Here is a 22,275-nt window from a genome sequence, read left to right as displayed (position 1 = left end):
AGATCTCAGTTATCTGGCAGTGCGCTTTACAAAAATAAACTGTAAGCTGCAACGCAGAATAAATGGACAATAGTTTAAAATCAACCCTAGAATAAAGATTGATCACTTATTATTATAGGAGATATAAGAATTATTGGAAGAGAGTATAAGTAGATTTAAATATACAGACAAATCCCAGCCAATAGTGCAGGTGACATAGGGAGCGCTAGGAGCCTCTCCAGATACCTCGTTGTAAGGTCCACCTCCTCAGCCTTGCATCATGGGCTGCGCCACCAACTGCACAGCCCACATTATATACCTGCATAACAGTACAATATTGGGATGTTCTGACATACAGCAAGAGTCAGCGTAGTATGCCAACTTCTCTGCAGTATATAATAAGAAGAGAAATGTTAAAAGTAATTTACACCATAATAACTTAAATAATTCACTCCACACTGAAAAATAATATGATACACAAAACAGTGACCATATAATACTTTAAATAAGTGAACAACTGGCCAGAAACTAGGAGCCAAAACACATCTATAGATACCACAAAGAGACATGCTCTCAGATTTCTTAAAATGCCTATCACACCTTCCCACATACCCATCATACCCTCATATGCCCCTCACATGCCATCAGACCTCTTCAACTGCCCATTTGACATCCTACACTTGCCCATCAGACATCTGGTTGGGAGCCACATTTACAAGTTCCTGCATGTAGCTTAAGAGCCACAGGACAGCCACCACTAGTATCATAGGTTTAGGTACAGTTGGTGCAGAGGGTGCCATTGCTATGTAGCCCAGAGGCTTAGGGACCAAAGTCAGTTGTCTACCAAGTTCCCGGAATTGCCTGCTAAGCAATTGGATCCATATGTGTGGCATAATGTGTGCTGGCAGCTCTACAATGTGACATTGTGAAATAATATGGGGCATGAAATGAATTAGGGCACTATTATCGGGCATTAAATTAACAATTGCTGTAGAGAGAGTTATCTCTCTGGAAGTATTAAGATGAGGGGTCCTTCATGCTGTTGCTATGGGGACCACAAAGTTCTGGCTATGACCCTATCTAGTATAAATAGACCCCTATAACTTTTTGACCGAATGTACAGTTAATGCTACAACACTGTTATTGTAATTATTGCACTTACATTAAAGTGAAAACTAGAAATGTGTCCCAAACCGTCCACAAATTGCCATATCTACTGTATAAAACTGTTCTTTGGGAATATATTTAATTAACTGCGCTTCCTGCATTACCCAGTAGTGGAAATTGAGTTTTCACTAATCTGATTATACTTCTTAAGATTCAGTCAGCTGGTTAACAGCCTTACTACTTGAGTGGAGCTATTGCTGTTGGCTATAGATTAGAGCATCATTACTATGGCGGATTAGCATTAAATATGGATTCAAGTAATTTAATGATCATTTTACAGCCAAAACAAATCTGCAATAAATTAAGAAAACCTGCATCTTTAGTTTAGTTGATTTGAATAGTAAATAAAAAATTGTTTACAGCACCTCTTCCACAATATAATCACCATAGTAATTAACCCTGATTAATATTGAAATAAAGAAACATTTAACAGCCAGAATATTATTAGAAAAAATCTGTACAGAAAAGCTTAAAATACCTATAGGGAAATTCCATTTAAAGTTAATCTAAAACTGGGCTTTAATTAATGTGAACATATTTGTATTACTGAGCTAAATGAATGAAATAAAATAATGATATATTGAAATAATCAATATTCAGTCATGTTAAAAGATACGCTATATACAGGGGTGTAGCCAGAACTTTGTGGCCCCTTAGCAACATATTTTTAGGGGCCTCTCCCCAATCCTTCTAGAGAGTCACCTCTCTTCGCAGTGGTTGTTCATTTTAGGCCCCATAATATTGCCCTAGTTCATTTTATCCACCATACAGTAACAGAGCCCTAGTTTTTTTTATGCCTCATCAAAGTGCTATTGTTCACATTGTACCACACAGTGCCACCAGTTAATATTATGCCACATTGTATTCCCTCCAGTTCACAATATGCTACATTGTAGTGCTGTCAGTTCAAAGTATGCTACACAGTGCCTCCAGTTCACATTATGCCACACACGGTGTAGTGACCAACCAGCTCATACTTGAGGGTGAGATCTTGTTAATTTAGGAACACTATCCTTTTCTGGCACAGTCCTAGACTCAGATCTCAATTTCTGACCCCCGGCTTCACAAATTCTGTAAACAAGGAGAAGCCTGCTCCCAGACAGTGCTGGGCTTATGCTGGGTACACACTGCCGATATATTTTGGCCGATCAACACACAGCAGCAGCCGCGGGGAGGGGGGCGGGACCCAGTTGGATCCATGGTTGCCGGATAGATGATGGCGGTTCAGTGTGTATGAACGACCATCATCTAAAGATATATCTGCACATCACTCGATCTGCAGATATATCTTTCAGGTGTGTGTGTACCCACCTTTACTGATTAACTCAGCTGTGTCTGCGAATGTGAAACGGCTTGTGGGAGGTGGATCATATTAGTATGGATTTTTACTGTAAGGAGAGAGACAAAGATCACCACTGACGAGTTCCCTTTTTCAGGCATGGGCAATGGGCCAGACCCAACTTAGGGAACTTGGTAGACAATTATATATGAACTGTGGGCCTGATTCAGACCCGCTCTTGAGCGCATAGCGCTCGCAAGCGGGTCGATGGTGGGGCACTGTGCATGTGCAAGCCCCGGAGTGAGAGAGAAATTCTGTCGCTCCGGGACTCACTACAAAAGGGGCGGCTGTCGATGTTGATCGACAGCTCGCCCCATTTTGTAGGCGGGGAGGGGGGGTGGCTACACAAACGGAGGCGTTCCTGAAGGAACACCTGCCGTTTGTGGGAGGCACCACTGACATCACCAGTGATGTCAGTGGAGAGCTTCCTGCTCTGTTAGAGCAGGAAGCTCTCTGGGGCTTGCGACGGAGGAGACCCTACCACAAGGGTCTCGTCGCAAGCCCCGATGGTCGCGACCCTGGCGACCATCACCTGGCCGCTCGCAAAAGCTGTGGGTGGTCACCCACAGCTTAATGAGCAGCCAGGAGGCCGCAACAAAAGAAAAAAAAATGCCCTGATTTAGAGCGAGCGCTCTTCAAGAGCGTCCGGCTCTGAATCAGGCCCTGTATCCGGAGCCCCTGGACCCCATAACAGTGGCACCCCTTGCACCTACTATAGCTACTCCCATGGCTGTATAGGAGTAGCACAAAGTATAATCAAACAGGAACTCTTTATTGAAGTTTTAACAGGATCAAACATATTCTGCAAACGTTATCATGCTGCTTTCATTATAGAGGAAATGAAAGACGGAACACCTTCTTCTATTGGAATAGTTTGGATAAAGCACAACACCTGGCTGTCTTCTTTTTTATCAGCAGATGAACATCGATGACATCTGCATGTACAATAAACACATCTGAGAACAGGGGTGCCTCTAAAACCAGTCCCATCTTGGGTCTAATGTCCTCAAACTTTGGTCCTGCGATTGGCTTTGTAAAGACATCTAGGTTTGTCTAACTACTTTCTCCTACTGTTTTTAAAGAAATATATGTCATATCTAGAGATGAGCGGGTTCGACGCTCAGATCTCCCTGCCTGCCCCGAATCCCTCACCCGAGTCAAAACCATGCAACCCCGCTGTCGGGTCGCGAAGTTTTGTATTGAGCGGGCTTAACACTGATTGGCTGAGAGAGCCATCTGTCACGGCTCTCAGCCAATCAGCGTTAAGCCCATTGAAAATGAACACTGAAGAAGAAGATGCCGCCTGCCATCCCCCGCCAACTGACACCGCCAGCAACCCCCACTGCCGACACTGCCGGCACCCCCACTTGCAACAACCCCCGCTGCTGACACTGCCAGCACTCCTGCACTGCTGCCCCACGTACTGAGAACACCATCAGCGACCCCCACAATGCCGACACTCCCACACTGAGGACACCACCAGCACCCCTGCACTGTCAACACTGTCAGCACACATGCACTGAAGACACCGCTGGCACCCCCGCTCTGCCGGCACCCTGAATTGAGAACACCCCTGCACTGCCGACACAGTCAGCAAACATGCACTGAGGACACTGCTGGCACCCCGGCTCTGCCGACATCGCCGGCACCCTGCATTGAGAACACTCCTACACTGCCGACACAGTGAGCAAACCTGCACTGAGGACAACGCTGGCACCCCGGCTCTGCCGACACCACCGGTACCCTTCACTGAGAACACTGCCAGCACCGCAGCACTGCCATTCCATGTACTGAGGACACAGCCAGCAACCCCCGCACTGCTGACACAGCCAGCAAACATGCAGTAAAGACACCACTGGCACTCCTGCACTACCGACACAGCCAGCAAACTTGCACTAAAGACACCGCTGGCACCCCCGCACTGCCGACACAGCCAGCAAACCTGCACTAAAGACACCGCTGGCACCCCTGCACTGCCGATATCACCGGTACCCTTCACTGAGGACATTGCCAGCACCGCAGCACTGCCATTCCATGTACTTAGGACACCGTCAGCAACCCCGCTCTGCCGACACTGCTGTCACAGTAAGTGCACTATTGGTGTATCCAACCCACACTGTATAAGACACTGTATCCGTATTGGAAATTAGAAATTGAACTGCCACATGTTAGTGCCGCCCACTGTGTCACTAAGCTTAGTCAGCCAGCTAGCTGGATGCAACCTTTTGGCCTTAACTAGATGAAGCAAATAATTTTGTGAGGTGGTCAAAATTGATTGGAAATTCCTGGAAATAAATGTTATTGAGCTTAATTATACCGTAGGAACAAAAACAGGCCCATTTTATGTGATTATAGCTGTTTTTATGATTTTTTAAGAAAAAATCCAGATCCAAAACTAAAACACGACAACAAAACATGGAGGTAAGGTTTTGGCAAAACCAATCCAGATCCGAAACCAGGGGGGATCCAGATCCAAAACCAAATCACGAGGGTCGGCGCACATCTCTAGTTATATCCAGTGCCGGAGAAACACACACAAACCTATATCTTTAGCCCCTTGGGATTTTTTAGAAAGTCCCTTATTCTCCTAGGCTGCAGATAGCACTTTTTAGTTTATTTATCGTTTTATTGTATTTGGTATTATGCATGGGGTGCCAGGCAGAACATCTGCCTATTTGTCAAAACATCTGCCAACATATTTTCAGTTTTGTAGTATGTATTCACATCTTCCTCTACTAGATCACAAAGGTGATGATGCTTCACATCAATATGTTTGGTTCTGTTTAGCATTTATCATTTCACTATTTGCAAGCTTTATACAAAGGGTGTGCAATATGTTTCCAGATGCACAAAAAGTATTATATTTACAAAAACAGTGAACATTACATTTTTTTAAAGTATTCGCCAGAGGAGTCTATACAGAGTTGCATGCGCTCAAACCACTTGATGAAGCAGCTGGACCAGTCCGAAGCAGGTATGTCTTCTACATGTTGAATGAAGGTCTCCACTTCAGCTTCTGGTGGCTCAAGAACTTTAGTTAGAGATTACAGTCAGATTGTGTATACTCTACCTACAGTATGCACTGCACAACCAGAAACTTATTGCACACCGATCTCGTACAGTACAGTACATCCTTGATTGGCATCAAACAATACTGTCGGTTGAGCTACTGTACTGGTTCTCCAAAATCCTGCAGTAGCTGATGTAACCAAACAACTGCTTGACTGGCTTAGACCGCTGAAAGGTATTCGGCTTCAAGTCCTGAGTGTTTTTAAGATACTGCATCACTCTCTTAATTGCATTCCAATCAGTTTGATGAGGTTTACTCACACATCTACAAAGATGAGACTTAGCTACTTAAATATCAGGCCTTGTAGTAGTGGCCACATGTAAAAGTGGATGGGTATGATGAAGTCCCGGCAGCTGAATAGCTGCCAGTTCATATCCCGACGCTGGCAGCCCGAAGGGAGAAGATCCCAACAGGACAGGTAAGTACCCTATCCCTACCCCTCCCCCCCCACCTAACTCTAACCCTCCCTTAGTGGTGCCTAACCCTAACCTCCCCCCCCCCGTAATGCATAACCCATTACCCTAACCTCCCCCGTGGTGTCTAACCCCACCTTACAGCACCCTAAGCCTATCCCTCCTGGGGGGGGTGGCTAACCCTCCTCCTTAGGGGTGCCTAAGCCTAACCTCCCCCCACAAAACCTAACCCTAATCCCATTAGGCGCACTAATCCTAGACCCCCCCCCCACCCCCGTGGGCGGCTAACGCTAAGGGCGTCCCAGACTTACCTCGTTCGGGCTTGCATCCTTCAACGTTCCGGCATTAGGATTAACATGGGCGTCTGTGTTTTGACGCCTGTCTTAAGTGCCTTGTCGGGATTCGGATGTCAGTATTCAGATCATAATTACATCCCGTAAAAGTATCCCGACTGCTTGTCTGTGTTCACTAATGGCTATGAGTTCATCTTCTCCTTCTAATTTTTAGATATGATGCATCCATTGGTGTCACATTTTTTGCTTCTGACATTTCAAACTGATGAATGTGTCTGTGCACTATTTGTGATGTTGTAACTATGATTATTATGCTTCAATAAAGAAACAATTAAAAAAAAAAAGAATTGTACCAATTGTAGCAGACTAAGTAGAAAACATCCACCCTCTTCTCGCTGTATGCAGATTCCTAGATAGTATGGAGTCTACTGTACTAAATCTTGGAGAGAGATAAAGTGGATGGAGGTAAAGTACCAACCAACCAGCTCTTAACTGTCACTTTATAGGCTGTGGGCCTGATTCAGAGCCACTCGTAAGCGGCCGCTCGTTCGCTATGAGTGATGCTCGCACAACTGCGCATGCGTATGGTTCGTAATGCGCATGCGCAAACCAGTTATTGCGGTCGGGAATCGTTTGCTCGCAAAACAGCGAGGGGCTGCTAATTTGATTGACAGAATGTTCCGTTTGTGGGTGGTAACAGGGGAAAGTGCTTGAAAACGGGGGAGTGGAGATCCGAATGCAGGCGTGCCAAACGGTAAAAAGGGCATTTAATGGGAGTGCATAATTAGTAAAGGAGCGTCATCGACCACGTCACTTGGTTGTCTTTTAGCCTGAACTGCTCGCAGTGATTGCGGTAGGAAAAACCTACCACAAGCACTGCGAGCAGTTCAGATGCCTTTCGATGTACCCGATTAATCTAATAAATACCGGAGATGACGTGTGATGTGAGCGACAAAGGGGCTTCTTTACAAAATAGCGAGCGCATTTTTCGTTTGCTCGCTCAGACATAGAGGCGTCAACAAACCGCAATGAGCAAGCGCTCAATTTAAATAGCCGGCCCCTTTTTTGCAACTACCGTCCACAAATAGCGTCCGGCTCTGAATCGCCCTGTGTTTGAAAATTCCCAGTTAAGAGCTCATTGGTTGGTACTGTTTCTCAGTCCACTTTATCTCTCCAAGGCTTAGTACATAGAACCTTATGTCACCTCTCCCTGGTCTTTAGGGGTCTACTGACCATCCCCTTATTTCTACAAAAATAGGTAAAGTTGGAGAAATGTAAATTTTTACTTACTTTTGTAGATTTTAGGTTCCAAGTCTGGGATGTAGAGAGGCTGCCGGTCTCAATCCCAATGCTAGAATCCTGACACATGGGACTTAAGATAGGCGTTGAAATACAGACGCCTATCTTAATCCTGACACCGGAATCCAGGAGGATGCGTGCCTGAATGAAGGTAAGCCGGGGCGCCCTTAGTGTTAGCCGAGGTGGGGGAAGGGTTAGGTTTAGGTAAGTTAACGCGGTTAGCGTTAGGTTTTTTTAGGAGGTAGTTTGGGTTAGGCACACCTAGGTGGGAGGGTTAGGGTCAGGCACCACTGGGGGGGTTGGGGTTAGGCACTAAGGGGGGAGGGTTAGGTTTAGACAGGAAGGGTGGAAACTTAGGTTTAGGCACTAATAGGGATTGTTAAGGTTAGGCTACAAAAAGGGAGGGTTAGGGGGGTAAGTAAACTTACCCAACCCCTGTCGGGATACCAACCATCGGGATGGTGCTGTTGGTATTGTGAAAGAAGGCATCCCGACAGCCGGCATTACATACCCATTCCTTAGGACTATCCATTAACTGTGTAACACAGGAGACCTTACTGATAACTGGTTACAATTCTGCCCCAATCATTTTCACAGTCCATATACTTTAGTATATGTCATTCATCAAGCTCTAGAAAATCTATTTTTTTAGGAACTTGGTAGTGTTGCTGTACCCCATCCTGAGATGGCGTACAGCCTCTGAATCCTATCAGAAGCTGCTGTTTACATGGCAGCTTGTGCAGCAGAGGGATCTATTCCGATCCCTCCCTGCTTTGTCCTCTCTGCCTGTGGGTCTCAGCTGCTCACCAGACAGAGGATACTATGAGCTTTTCAGTGCCCACTGGAGTCAGCTGTGATAGTGGGTCTCACAGGCCTATTGACAGTGTTACTCGGAGCACTGCCATCATGACCTCAGGCAATGCCAAGCTGCCTTTTGCTTTCGGGTAAGAATCCTGAAAAGCCCCTCTGGATCCCCACACCATCTACTAATAGCATGCACAAGGATTACAGCAGTGGCTCACACAGCACTAGGAGGCCAGGGATCACAGCTGCTGTATACTCCTCCAGGGATTAATGCTACACTGCTTGTGGAAGCACCAATATCATAGCCAGCTTTATCAGAGAACCAAGCACAGTTTTAGAGGACTTTTACCTCTAATACCAGACTCAGCAGGTACCTGACTAATGCATATTTGGGACATTAGATAATTATCCATGCTTTATACTATTACTCATATGAGATTTTACAAATAATAGGTATTATCCTCTCCAGAATTGCCTCTTATTGGTGAGAGATGTTATACTTGTCGGATTGAAAACCTATTACTTTAAGGGTGTTAATTACTTTATCAGGTATTCATTATATATTGTAACAAATGTTACATGTTTTTAATGCCTATTTATATGTTAGTTCTTATTTATTAAATGTTTATACCTGCTCATAATAGCCACTAATAAGACTGATGTCTGGTCGTTCTGCATGCTTCAGAGGGGACGTGAGAGGTCACATCTCGGGGTGTGGGGTGCAGAAAGACATGGGAGGGCTTGTTTAAAAGCTTGGACCCTGGGCGGATGGTCGGATTCTAGGGGTCCTAGAACCTGCTCTGAACCAGGGTCAAAAGTGAAGCACCCCACTCCTGAGGGAAGCACCTCAGACATCCTGCAGTTGGAAGCCTCTAGCTCCGCTATCTACTGGTTCCATGAGCTGCTTCCAGGCTTGAAATTTAGAGAGACTCGAGATTACTGGACGGTGTTTCCAGGTTGTCCCTACCTCCTAGGGCAGTGTTTCCCAACCTCGGTCCTCAAGGCACACTAACAGTCCTGGTTTTAGTGATATCCATGCTTCAGCACAGATTGTTAAATTAAAATAACAGATACTAATTAAGACACCTATGCTCAAGTATGGCTATCCTTAAAACTTGGAAGGCTAGTGTGCCTTGAGGACCGTGGTTGGGAACCCCTGCCCTAGGGAACCATAGATATCGGGGATCAAAGTTACCGATAATCGGGAAAGCGCATGCACAATCTGAAGACAGCCTGCGAATATCAATGAAAAGATGTCTCCGCTGAAAGAGCAGCTTTTCAGAAGTGCTAATTAATAAAGGAGGCATGATGAATGATGCACTTTCTGCGAGTTCAAAACATAATTATCACCTGTCATATTTTTACCGTGATGAATAGACCTCTTAGTACAGTATCAAAGTGTCAGTCTAGAACTTTTTTAATCTATTTCTTCATGGACAATAATCAAATCATCCACATATAAAAGTACATACATCTATTTTTCTTTTTCAAACCTATAATAAAGGCATGGATCAGCTTTACTTCTTGTTAAATCTTGTTCCAATAAAATATTGTTAGTTTTACAATTCTATGTTCTTGCTAATTGGTTAAGACCATACAGTGATTTTTGTAATTTGCAAACTAGATGTTCTTGGCCCTATCTGACATAACCTTCAGGCTCTATCGTTTACAAATATTCTACTATATCACCATGAGGAAAAGCAGTTTTAATGTCGTTGAGGAATCTTTTATTTATTATATTTATCAAGCAGGGGTGCCAGTTATTTAAGAAGGAATATTCAATAATAATATAAGTATTCTATATTTATTTATAATTATAAATATAGATAAAGTTCAATTAACTTACGTTTTATCATATGAGAACTGCATGTATTTGCAAATATATATATGTATGAATTATGAAATTATGATTCTGAAAGTGAGTTCAGACGTAGAACTCCAGCTCTAATTATCTGATATTTATTTACAGGCAAGTCAAATTATACAGAATACGTTATACACAGTAGTGATATATATACTAATTATATTTATGTTTCAGTAATATATAAAACTTAACAAACAATTGAACAAACTTAGACAATTACTAACATGAATTGTACACTTGCAAGTATACAGTTACCCTCCTAAAAATCATTATTCATTTCTCCTTCCTCCTTGATGTTATCGGATCCATGTTCTCTCCCTCTGTCCCTTTGGACTGCACTGACTGTACTGACCAGTGAGTAATATTTATACCCCTAAGTCATCTATTCAATGCAATAGTTAATATTAGGTTTGCCTGAACCAAATTCCAAGGTTTTGTAAACAATAAGGTTTGTTGTCCCCCCCCCCCCCCCCCAGCAGACAGGGGAGCTCATTCAGACCCGCTCGCTAGATGCGTTCGCTCGCTGGCAAAAAGGGGCCAGATATTTCAATGAAGTGCTCGCACTGCGTCGTGTAAGGACGCCTACTATGTTTTAGCGAGCTATGGCAAAGTGCGCTCGCAAGTGTATAAAGACGACCCCTTGCCACTCGCAACATACGTCAACTCCAGGAAATGTAGGATTAATCGGGACCATCGAGAGCCATCGGAGCTGCTCGCAGCCCTTGAGGTTACCTTAACCCGCCGCAAGCACAGCGATCAGTGCGGCCTGAAATAAATGCAGGTGATGTGTACAATGACGCTACTTTGCTAATTATGCATACCCTTTAGACTGCGTTTTGGTGGCCTGACACGCCTGCGTTCGCACATCCACTCCCCCGTTCACAAGCACCTTCCCCCGTTACCACCCACAAACGGCACTATCTGTCACTCAAAGCAGCGACCTGATAGTGGCTTATGAACGACCAAATTCAGACCGCAATGACTGGTTTGCGCACGCGCACTGTGAATTATACGCATGTGCAGGTGGGCGAAAATCGCTCAGAGCGAGCGAGCGCAACTTAGCGACCAGGTCTGAATATGGTCCTGGGTGTCATAAAATGTGGTATTTGTTAGTCCATCAAAGGTTTTCCTTTGATTATTTGGAGTATAAATATATTTGTTTGCTACGGGTGTTAACATCAACAATTGGGACTTGGTAGTGGTTCAATTGATCTTGTTTGTCATTGTCTCTGCCCTACAGTATAACTGAACAAAAGACCATATTATTGAGAATAGCCCTTTGCCACTAATCTTGTTTAAAAACTATAAACTTTACTTTTAAGGTGGATACACACCTGACAGATATATCTGCAGATGATGATCGTTCATACACACTGAACGGCCATCGTCTGCTTGTGCCCTCGGGTCCCGGCGGCCAGGGGACAGGACCCGGTGGCCGGTGGGCATGTCGGGGGCTTGTCCCGTCCCCCTCTGCTGTGTGTGTACAGGAGGTCTGCAGACCGCCCGTACACACTTGCCGATGGACAGAAGTGTCTGCAGACATAGCCAATGCGATATGTCAGTGAAAGGCGACGTTCACCGACATACCGCGGGTACACACTGGCCGACGGGCAGCAGATACATCGCCGATCAATTGATCGGCCAATGTATCTGTCAGTGTGTACCCAGCATTAGTCATATTTGGTTTTATAAGCCCATTTACATCCAATTGCATGTTTTCCTGGAGGTAACTCTATAAGATCCCAGGTCTGGAGCTGTTCGAGAGATTCCATCTCGTCATCAGCAGCTTTAATGCACTTTTCCTGTACATGGGTAGGCAGTTTCTGCATCTCTTCCCTGGATTCTGGCTCAGGTTGTGGTGCTCTCTGAGGAAGATAAGATTACTACTTTGGTGGTATACGCTTGTTCCACCTAGTAGTCTCCTGACCGAAGGTAAAGGTGATCTTCCCTCTTCAACAATAACTGAATCATCCATAGTAACTTAATTTTCAATGACCTCTTCTTCTGGTGGTGGTTTTTGAACTTCTTCCTCAAACTGTTCTGCTTGTGTAGTATCAAGAAATAATTGATGAGTTTTTGTCAATAACATCACGTCTGCTTATTATTGGTTTCTTAATGCAGAAATCTGTTACCCCTTTGCAATTCCTTGTAGCCTACAACCACTCTTGCCTTTGCATGAGCATCCCAATTTGAGTGTTTCTTCTTTGGAATGTGTACAACTTTGTAGATCAGTTTCTTTCCATTCCACAGTCATATGGAGTATTTTCAATTGTTTTTCCCAGTAAACAATTTTGAAGAAAGCAGGCTGGTGTTTTCTCCCCAGTAATTTGCTGGCATATCTGTGTCAAAGAAGGTGCGCCATCTACTTTCACAGAGTGTCCGATTCATCCTCTCAGCAACACCAGTTTGCTCTGGATTGTACAGTACTGTTATCTGGAACATAATTCTATATCTTTGCAGAATGGCTTGTGTCTTCCCACTTGTATATTCTGTGTCATTATCTGCACGTGGTGTTTTTGGAAAATGACCAAACTTGTTCTTTACTTGAACAAGATACTTTTCAAGTTTTCTGAGACTGTGGCCCTCATTCATAGGCAGTCGCAAGAAGCGATCGCTCTCTTTGAATGAGGGTGGCCGCTTCTTTTTTTTAGAGCGGCCTCTTGGTCGCTAGCTAAGCTGTGCGTTACCACCCACAGCTTAGCGACCGACCAGGGTGATGGTCGCAATGGTCAAGACCATCGCAACCATCGGGGCTTGCGACGAGACCCTAAGGTTGGGTCTTGGCAACCGCAAGCCCCAGGGAACTTCCTGCTCTGCTCGAGCAGGAAGCTACCCACTGACATCACTGCTGATGTCAGTGCGGCCACCCACAAAATGGCAGGCGTTCGCTTGGGAATGCCTCCGTTTGTGTAGCTACCCCCCCGCCCCGCCTACAAAATGGGTCGAGCTGTCTATCACTATCGACAGCCACCCCTTTTGTAGTGAGCTCCAGAGCTTGTGCACGCGCAGTGCGGCCGCTGCGCATGCGCAGGACCAAAACATCGACCCGGTTGCGAGCGTGCAGCGGTTGCGACCGGGTCGGAATGATGTCCTGTATCCTTGCTGTGATGCAGGTAAAGTGTTGTGAACTTTGAGTAATCATCATTGAATATGAGAAAATATTTATTTTGTCCTGCAGTCGCACTTCTTAGCTCTGCTATTACGGGTTTTTGGAAAACATTTTCTTGTAATTTTTCCTTTTAAACAGCTTAAAATTTCATTACTTGGGTGCAGAGATTATTATTATTATTACATTTTATTTATAGGGCACCACAAGAGGTCCACAGCGCCGTACATACAGTAAAGGGTACACAGAACATTACATTACAATGCAGTAGCCAAAATATAAACAGAACACAAGTAACAATTAGCAACACAATTCTCCATACATAGTACAGCTCTGTAGGTGAAGGCTGTCATAGAAGTGTTAGAGAAGAAGGCTGTGAGACAGTGGGGAGGAGGACCCTGCTCCTAGGAGCTTACAATCTAGGGGAGAAGGGGAGACAGACAGATTACATGAGGCATGAGTGTGTAGAGGGGGACTTGAGTACAGGAAGTAAGCAAGGTAGAGATGGCTGAGGCAGGAGGGACAGAGACCTGGTAACATGGTTATGTGGTGGAAAGGCATGCTTTGGTGAAAAGGTGGGTTTTCAGAGTACGTTTGAAGCTCTGCATGGTCGAGGAGAGCCTGATCGAGTGAGGAAGCTCATTCCAGTTAACGATATTGAAATTGAACCTCTATATACCCCTGCCTGTACCTTCTAAAATCCTACCTATAAACCTCTAAGGGTGACGCTAATTTGCGTACGCAGTCATACAGTAAATAAAAGACTCCAGACTTGGAACGCGTGGTTCCGAAGCACAAAGTATTATTCAAGTAAAAAGTACAGTCAGTTACACGCTGTTGATCCAGACACAATTAGACGCAAAGGAATTATACAGACCCCAAGTACAGTATACATACACAGCGCTTCCGGACCAAATGATAGGCATCAGCAAGAAACCCCGTCGTCATTCAGCATTCAGCAAGAAAACTAAAATCCCAGTGTTTGAGCACACATATTTATACCCCCCCAGAATAGACCGGACAATAGAGAAGTTTGTTGCTGATGTCATTGGTTCCCAGGGAGGAAGCATCTGTTACAGTGAGTTTAACAGGCTGGTTCAAATAGACTCACCCAGCCTCTAACAACTGGGGGTCTCTGCCCTCCCGCCCCCAGGCAAAATCCTAACAGTTATACATTTTGTTGCTTGAACTCTCTGCGTTCCATAAGTTGAGAATACATGATGCGATCTCCACACCGATAGTACCGGAATTCTGTTGAAAGAGTACGCATCAGGACGAAACCAAACACGGCTTTCTTAGCATGTATAAAACCCTAGTTATCAAATAACTTTATTTCACAGCATTTATACTAACTGAACCAACTTAAATCTTATACTTTAAAGCTTATTAAACCTTATGTGTGAATATATAATGTGTGAGTATGTGGGGTTTGATATAAGGACGCCAGTTAACTTGGGGCAGATGCGTGTGCATAAAGCTAATAAAACAGCGATTTCATACAAAGTCTTATGCATTCTCTAATATGCGACTAGTTAACAGCGCAATTGTGCGTATTAATGTGTGTATGAGAAATGGTGAAAGATGCAATCGCATGTTGCTAATAGTAATATCGCCACATGTACAAAAGTGTAAGTTTATCTAAAATGGCGCTTAGGCGGCCATTCGCAAAATGGTGTCTTGCGATCTCATTTTCTAAAATGGCGTCTTGCGGCCAGTTGCAAGATGGCGTCGCTTTGATACAATTTTAAACTGGTCTTGTCTCAGTCAATTATCCAGCTTCGACACAGTGGAGGGGAGTTGCACGGGCAAAATCTTGGACACGAGCATGAGATGAAGTAACCAGGATTGAGGAGAGGTAACAGTCATTGGCAGACCGGAGGGAGTGGGAAGGAGTGTGTAAGGAGATGAGGTTGGAGATGTAGGGAGCAGTAGAGTTAGAGAGGGCCTTGTATGTGAAGGTGAGGAGTTTGAAGAGGATTCTGTAGGGGAATGGGAGCCAGTGCAGGTTTTGGCAGAGGAGCGCAGCAGAAGTGGAACAGCGGGAGAGGAAGATAAGTCTAGCTGCAGCATTGAGAACAGACTGGAGGGGGGCAAGATGGCAATGTGGGAGGCCAGTAAGGAGAAGGTTGTAGTAGTCAAGCCGAGAAATGATTAATGAATGAATAATCAGTTTGGTAGCATTCTGGGAGAGGAAAGGCCTAATGCGAACGATGTTGCATAGCTGGAACCGACAGGATTGAGCCAGAGATTGAATGTGGGGGGTGAAGGAGAGTGTGGAGTCAAGGGTGACACCCAAACAGCAAAGTTGGGGGACAGGGTAGATGACAGTGTTGTCAACAGTGATAGCGAGATTGGTTGGAGTTGACACTCTATTAAGGTGAAAGATTATGAGTTTGGTTTTGTCCATGTTGAGCTTCAGAGAGCGCTCGGACATCCAGGAAGAGATGGCGGAGAGGAAGCTGGATACATGACAGAGGACAGAAGGGCAGAGCTCAGGAGAGGAGAGGTACAGTTGCGTGTCATTGGCATAGAGGTGGTATTGGAGGCCGAAGGAGCTGATGAGTTCTCCTAGTGTAGAGGTGTACAGGGAGAAGAGCAGTGGGCCCAGGACAGAACCCTGCGGGACACCAATGGGAAGGGTGGAAGGGGGGGAGGTGGAGCCAGAGGCAGACACAGAGAAGGAGCGGTTGGTGAGGTAAGAGGTGAACCATGCATGGATGGTGTTAGAGATGCCAAAGGTCTGAAGGGTGCGGAGGAGGAAAGATCCACGGTGTCGAAGGCTGCAGAGAGGTTCAGGAGGATGGCAGAGAGAACTGGCCCCTGGAAGCAGGTCATTGGTGACTTTGGCCAGGGCAGTTTCAGTGGAGTGAAGTGGGCGAAAGCCAGAATGAAGAGGATCAGGGATGTTGTCAGAGAGATAGCTGGTGATGCGGCTGTAGACAAGCCACTCAAGTAGTTTGGAGGCAAAAGGGAGAAGAGAAATGGGGTGGTAATTGGCGGGTGAGGACGGGTCGAGGTTGGGTTTTTTAAGAATAGGTGTGACAAGAGCATGTTTGAATGAGGAGGGAAAGATGCCGGTGGAGAAAGTATAAGTTGAAAAGGTGAGCAAGGTGGGAGCAGGCGGTGGAGGAGAGGGAGCATAGAAGGCGAGAAGGGAGGGGGCAGGTGGAAGGGGGAGAGGACAAGATGAGGGAGTGGACCTCATTGCCCATGGTGGGACTGAAGGAGCACAAGGTGGGGTGGCTGGGAGGTACGGATGGCGGGGGAGGTGGGGTTGCAGCAAAGAGATTGAAGGAAATACTGTGACGATTGCCTCCTTCTCTCTTCCAAAATTGAGGCAAAGTCAAATGCTGTGAGGGAGGATGGGAGGGGTGGAGGGGGGGATGAAGGAAGTACCAAAAAGGTGGCGGGGATTGGAGGACTGAGAGGTGATGAGCGACTGGAAGAAGGATTGCTTGGCAATAGAGAGGGCCAAGCCGTATGAAGAGAGGACAAACTTGAAGTGAAGGAAGTCCGTCAGAGAACGAGATTTCCTAGAGAGGCGCTCTGCTGTGTGCGAGCACTTTTGGAGAAACCAGGTCAGTTTGGAGTGCCAGGGTTGGGGTTTGGACTGATGGAGGGGGACAGAGGAGGTGGGGGCAACAGAGTGAAGTGCAGAAGTGAGGGTGAAGTTGTAGAAGGAGGCTGCCTGGTTAGGGCAGGCCATGGTTGATAGAGGAGAGAAGAGAGTATAAAGTGATGAAGACAGGACAGTAGGGTCAAGAGTCTCAAGATTGCGTCTGACGATGGTGGCTTTGGGTGAGGGGAGGAGTGGAGGAGTTGAGAGAGTGAAGGAGAGCAGATGGTGGTCAATGAGGGGGAAGGGAGAGTTGGAGAAGTCAGAGAGAGCACACAGATGGGTGAAGACAAGGTCAAGGGAGTGGCCGAGACAGTGGGTAGTGGTGGAGGTCCATTGAGAAAGTCCAAAAGAGGAGGAGAGGGCAAGAAGATTGGTGGATGCAGGATTAGTGATGTCAATGGGGATGTTAAAGTCACCAAGGATTATAGAGGGAAGGTCAACAGAGAGGAAGTGGGGAAGCCAGGCAGCAAAGTTGTCAAGGAATTGGGTGGGGGAGCCTCGGGGACGGTAGAGTACTGCAACACGGAGATGAATGGGGCAGAAGAGACAGATAGAGTGTACCTCAAAGGTGGAGAAAGAAAGGGAGGGCTCAGGTGGGATTATGTGAAAGGTGCAGTTGGGGGATAACAGGATGCCCACTCCGCCGCCTTGGCACTTGTCAGGTCTGACAGAGTGGGTGAAGGCGAGGCCCCCATAGGAGAGCGCAGCGTGGGAGGCAGTGTCATAGCAGGAGAGCCAGGTTTCGTTGATGGCGAGAAAATTTAGAGAGTGTGAAATAAAAAGGTTGTGGATAGCAGGCAGTTTATCGCAGACAGATCTGGTGTTCCAGAGAGCACAGGAGAATGGGAGGGAGGGGACGGGGGATATGTGGATGAGATTGTCTGGGTTGTGGGTGAGGGCATGTGGGCTAGATCTAAGGGGAAGGTGCAATCCGGTGGATATGGTCGGTATGGGGCAGGGGCAAGGAGGCATGGTGGCTGACTCAGGGTGGAGGGAGAGTGAAGAATGACAAGAGAGCAAGTAGGAGGTGGGCAGGAAAGCACAGCAGAGGATGCAGCTAATTAGAGGGGAGGCAGACAATTAGGAAGTGTGATATGGCGCTGAGGTAGTGGAAGAGACTAGGTAAATAGTGTTGGAGGAATAAAAGTCAAATGATGAGTAGGAAATAATACACTGGTAAGAAGTAAATTTAGACAGGGTATTCATGTGTATATAAAGCAAAATGACATTATTTGGGATATGCAATCAGAGGTTTTTCAAAAACTGAAATTTCAATACAAGAAGCTGCAGCTAAGAAAGGTTTTGCAGTGTCCAGGGAGATCAGTGTAGAGTGTGCAGGTCATGCAGTGTCCAAACCAGGGAGATCAGTGTAGAGTGTGCAGGTCATGCAGTGTCCACACCAGGGAGATCAGTGTAGAGTGTGCAGGTTATGCAGTGTCCAAACCAGGGAGATCAGTGTAGAGTGTGCAGGTTATGCAGTGTCCTAACCAGGGAGATCAGTGTAGCGTGTGCAGGTTATGCAGACTGCAGTAGTTTTGATGATTTTGGAGACTCACTGTGTAGCTTCAGTGTAGTCCATCAGTGTTAATGTTGGCTTGCAGTGTGTTTTTCATCTGTTTTCCTTCGGTTTAATGCCGGTCTAATGCTAATATTGAGTTTAAATGCTCAAAACACTTTAGAACTGAACACTTCAGAAACTGGACACCCTAACAGCCTACACTGAACTGCAAAATATAAGGCTACAAACATGTGTGCATCCTGATTACCCCCACCCCCTGGCAAACAGCCCTCCACCCCCAGCAGAAGGTGCTAATCAAATCTGTGCATAGTGGAGGTCTGTATACCACTCTAATTCCCTTTAATATAAAAAAAATAGTACAAGTTTAAAACAACTTACAGCAACTAATATCAATTTACCTATGCAATGTAATAGCTGCTATACTATAAAAAACATCGATTTGTTGCATCTGGTTGGAGTAGTTACCTATGCAATGTAATAGCTGCTATACTATAAAAAACATTGATTTGTTGCATCTGGTTGGAGTAGTTACCTATGCAATGTAATAGCTGCTATGCTATAAAAAACATTGATTTGTTGCATCTGGTTGGAATAGTTACCTATGCAATGTAATAGCTGCTATGCTATAAAAAACATTGATTTGTTGCATCTGGTTGGAGTAGTTACCTATGCAATGTAATAGCTGCTATGCTATAAAAAACATTGATTTGTTGCATCTGGTTGGAGTAGTTACCTGTGGGATGAAAGATGGCAGTGTCACTTCACAGCTAACAAGAATGCCGGTCTAACGCTAATATTGATTTTAAATGCTCAAAACACTTTAGAACTGAACACTTCCGAAACTAGACACCCTAACAGCCTAACAGAGATCAATCTTTATACCATTTGAATGGTGTTTTTGGGGCAGTATTCTTAGAGCTTCTGGATTTCTGTGCCCTACATAAATACAGTTAATATGCTCCTGCGTAGTGGTATTGAATGCAGTTTAACTGGTACAGTTGATTTGTATTTTTTTCCTTCTGCAAGTGTGTATCTATCGTTTGTAATAATACCTTTATCACCTTTAAATGTCACACCGGGCCTGATTCAAGCTGCACGCCACGCCAATGTTGACGTAGTTGAGCAATAATTTGCAACTGTGCAGATGTTAAAAAATTATTAATTGTCCTATGGTGCATGCACTACTCTGAGTGTATGCCCAAAGGTGCTGTTGCGATCAAGATCGATGGTATAAGAAGTGTGGTGGAAAAGTGATGGGCAATCCGTGATGGTGACCGAGAGGTGGCTAGTAGTGCACTCAAAAATGGTCTGTTCAGTGGGCGTGTTATGGGAGTGTCATGGGCATGTGGCTGCATTCATGCAAACATAGGAGGAAGCTATAAGTGGGCATTTCAGTCCTTGCACAACCAGCCACGTGAAAGTACACAAAGGAAGGAGTTTGTAGGCAATTTGCATTAAGACGCAGGTGGACTAACGCCAATAGATGCTGCTGTATGTATTTTTGAGTGCAACTCAGAATCAGACACGTCCTTGCTTGGTAAGCTTTCTCACATACAACAGATTGATGTTAAGAGTAGGCATATATAAGACATAAGTATCATTCTGGTAAATATTGGAGAGACTGGACAGTAACTATAACTTTTTCCTATTCCTTCTGAGACCATATAATGACCATTACCCGTGGCTATTCTTTCTGAATTACTTTGAACTAACTGAGTAAATAAATTCTTATCATTTGTCATATGACTTGTAGCTCCTGATTCAATACACCAAGCATGTATCACTGTGTTTGTATTGTAAGCACATTCAGCATTATTAGTTATTTTATAGCATTCTTTGGATTTTGCTTTGCACCTTGTATCTTTAGATGATTCATTCTAGCTTTCCAGACTCTGCAATTTGCCTTTAAGTTACCAGGTTTTTTGCATACATTTCACTTGTTTCTGACTAATACAGTCCTGAACTCTCAATGTTGTCTCATGCTTATTTTTACAGATATGTCCTTATATACGGTACCTAGCCTCAATACTCCATATGGAGCAAAATGCCCCGGTGGGACTGAGCTGCTCTGAGAGGTGTAGTGTACCATCAGCGAAACACCACTCAAAGTGTACTACATGGTAGACTGCAATTTTATTTGCATATGAATTTAAATATGTACAAAGTTGCACATGAAGCACAACGAAACTTGGCATGAAAAAAAGCCGTGGCCGGACGTCAAATTGATCAGTACTATATAGCAAAGTAGTTTTGTAACTTACAGATATTTTATTTGTGTGAATAAGATACATATTTTGAGCAAAACAGACGCTTGTTGTGTCACTCTGGACCTGGGTTGCTGAGAGGGGCCGTTTGGTGCATCTAAAGCCACAGTGTATGAGGACACATCTGTGCTTTAAATCTTCTAATTGAAGTTTTTTGTTAGTTAGAGAAAAAACACAACATTGTCATTTTATATATATATATATATACTAACATTGTTCAGTAATTAAAAATACATACTTTAATTAGTCTAAAGCTCATAGAGGAGTGGTTGTCATAAGTTACGATGCCGGGCAAGTTTGCACCTGTGTTATAAATTAGAAACAAAGGAAAAAAAGAAACCCACTGTACAGTAGCTAAAGGAAAGTAGTACATCAAATGATTTTCTTTTGCATACAACTTGTTCCATTGATATTTAGGGGATGCAGCTAGGAAGCTGATGGTCAAAATGCCGACTGTCTAATCCTGGCAGGGGTCTAATGACAGTTGTCAAAAACCTGACACCTGTCATTTTACCTATGACATGCGGCATACTGATTGAAGGTAAGCTGGGCTCCGGGCACGGACAGCCGCGGGGGAGAGTGTTAGGTTAGGGGCTCCCGGAGGGGGTCTTAGGGTTAGGCATGCCCCCAGGAGGGTTAAGGTTAGGCTAGGGTAAGGGGGGTTAGGCACCCCCTAGGGGGAGGTTAGGGTTAGGCACACCCCCCGGTAGACTTAGGTTTCGGCTGCGGGGAAGGGGGGGTTTGGTTTAGGCACTTACAGGGGGGCTTAGGGTTAGGCACTTGGGGGGAGGTTAGGATTAGGCACCCCTAAGGGAGGGTTAGGGTTGGGTAGGTTAGGTTAGTAATAGTTTAAATACTTACCTGTCGGGATCTTCACTGCCGGTCTTCCAGTATCGGGATTCGAATATGCGTCCGGCAGTATTTCATACTGAACCCATATTTAGCCTTGGTTTTGTTTAACGGTGACAAAACTTCATGTACGATTAAATCCAATATGAAAAGACATCTCGTAGCTCAGATGCAAATGCTCATACATTAGAGATTAAGATTTGCATGTATTGATTAACAAAAACTAAAATAAAAAACATAGGCCCTCATTCAGAGTAGGGGTGTGCACCGGCCACTTTTCGTGTTTTGTGTTTTGGTTTTGGATCTGGATCTTTCTTCGTGTTTTGGATCTGGATTGGTTTTGCCAAAACCACCCTTCCGTGTTTTGGGTTCTGGGTTTTGTGTTTTGGATCTGTATTTTTTTGAAAAAAAGCATAAAAACAGCTAAAATCACAGAATTTGTAGGTTTTTCTGCTCCTATGCTATTATTAACCTCAATAACCTTAATTTCCACTCATTTCCAGTCTATTCTGAACACCTCACACCTCACAATAGTGTTTTTATGTCCAAAAGGTTGCACCGAGGTAGCTGGATGACTATGCTAAGCGACACGAGTGGGCGGCACAAACACGTGACCCATCTAGGAGTGACACTGCAGTGGCAGACAGGATGGCAGTTAGAAAAACTAGGCCCCAAACTGTACATAATGCA

The 22,275-nt window shown here is 44.9% G+C and overlaps 1 protein-coding gene across 2 annotated transcripts in view; it reads left to right on the top strand.

Annotated features, from left to right (window-relative positions):
• The window catches only part of PRMT8 (protein arginine methyltransferase 8), a 281,239-nt gene that overhangs the window by 81,510 nt on the left and 177,454 nt on the right, over positions 1–22,275 (top strand). The window lies entirely within an intron of this gene.

This window comes from Taudactylus pleione, unplaced genomic scaffold (assembly GCF_031769625.1).
Source record: "Taudactylus pleione unplaced genomic scaffold, aTauple2 ptg000225l, whole genome shotgun sequence".
Classification (NCBI taxonomy): Eukaryota; Metazoa; Chordata; class Amphibia; order Anura; family Myobatrachidae; genus Taudactylus; species Taudactylus pleione.
The sequence above is the reverse complement of the archived record's forward strand: the minus strand, read 5'-3'. Positions and strand labels throughout refer to the sequence as shown.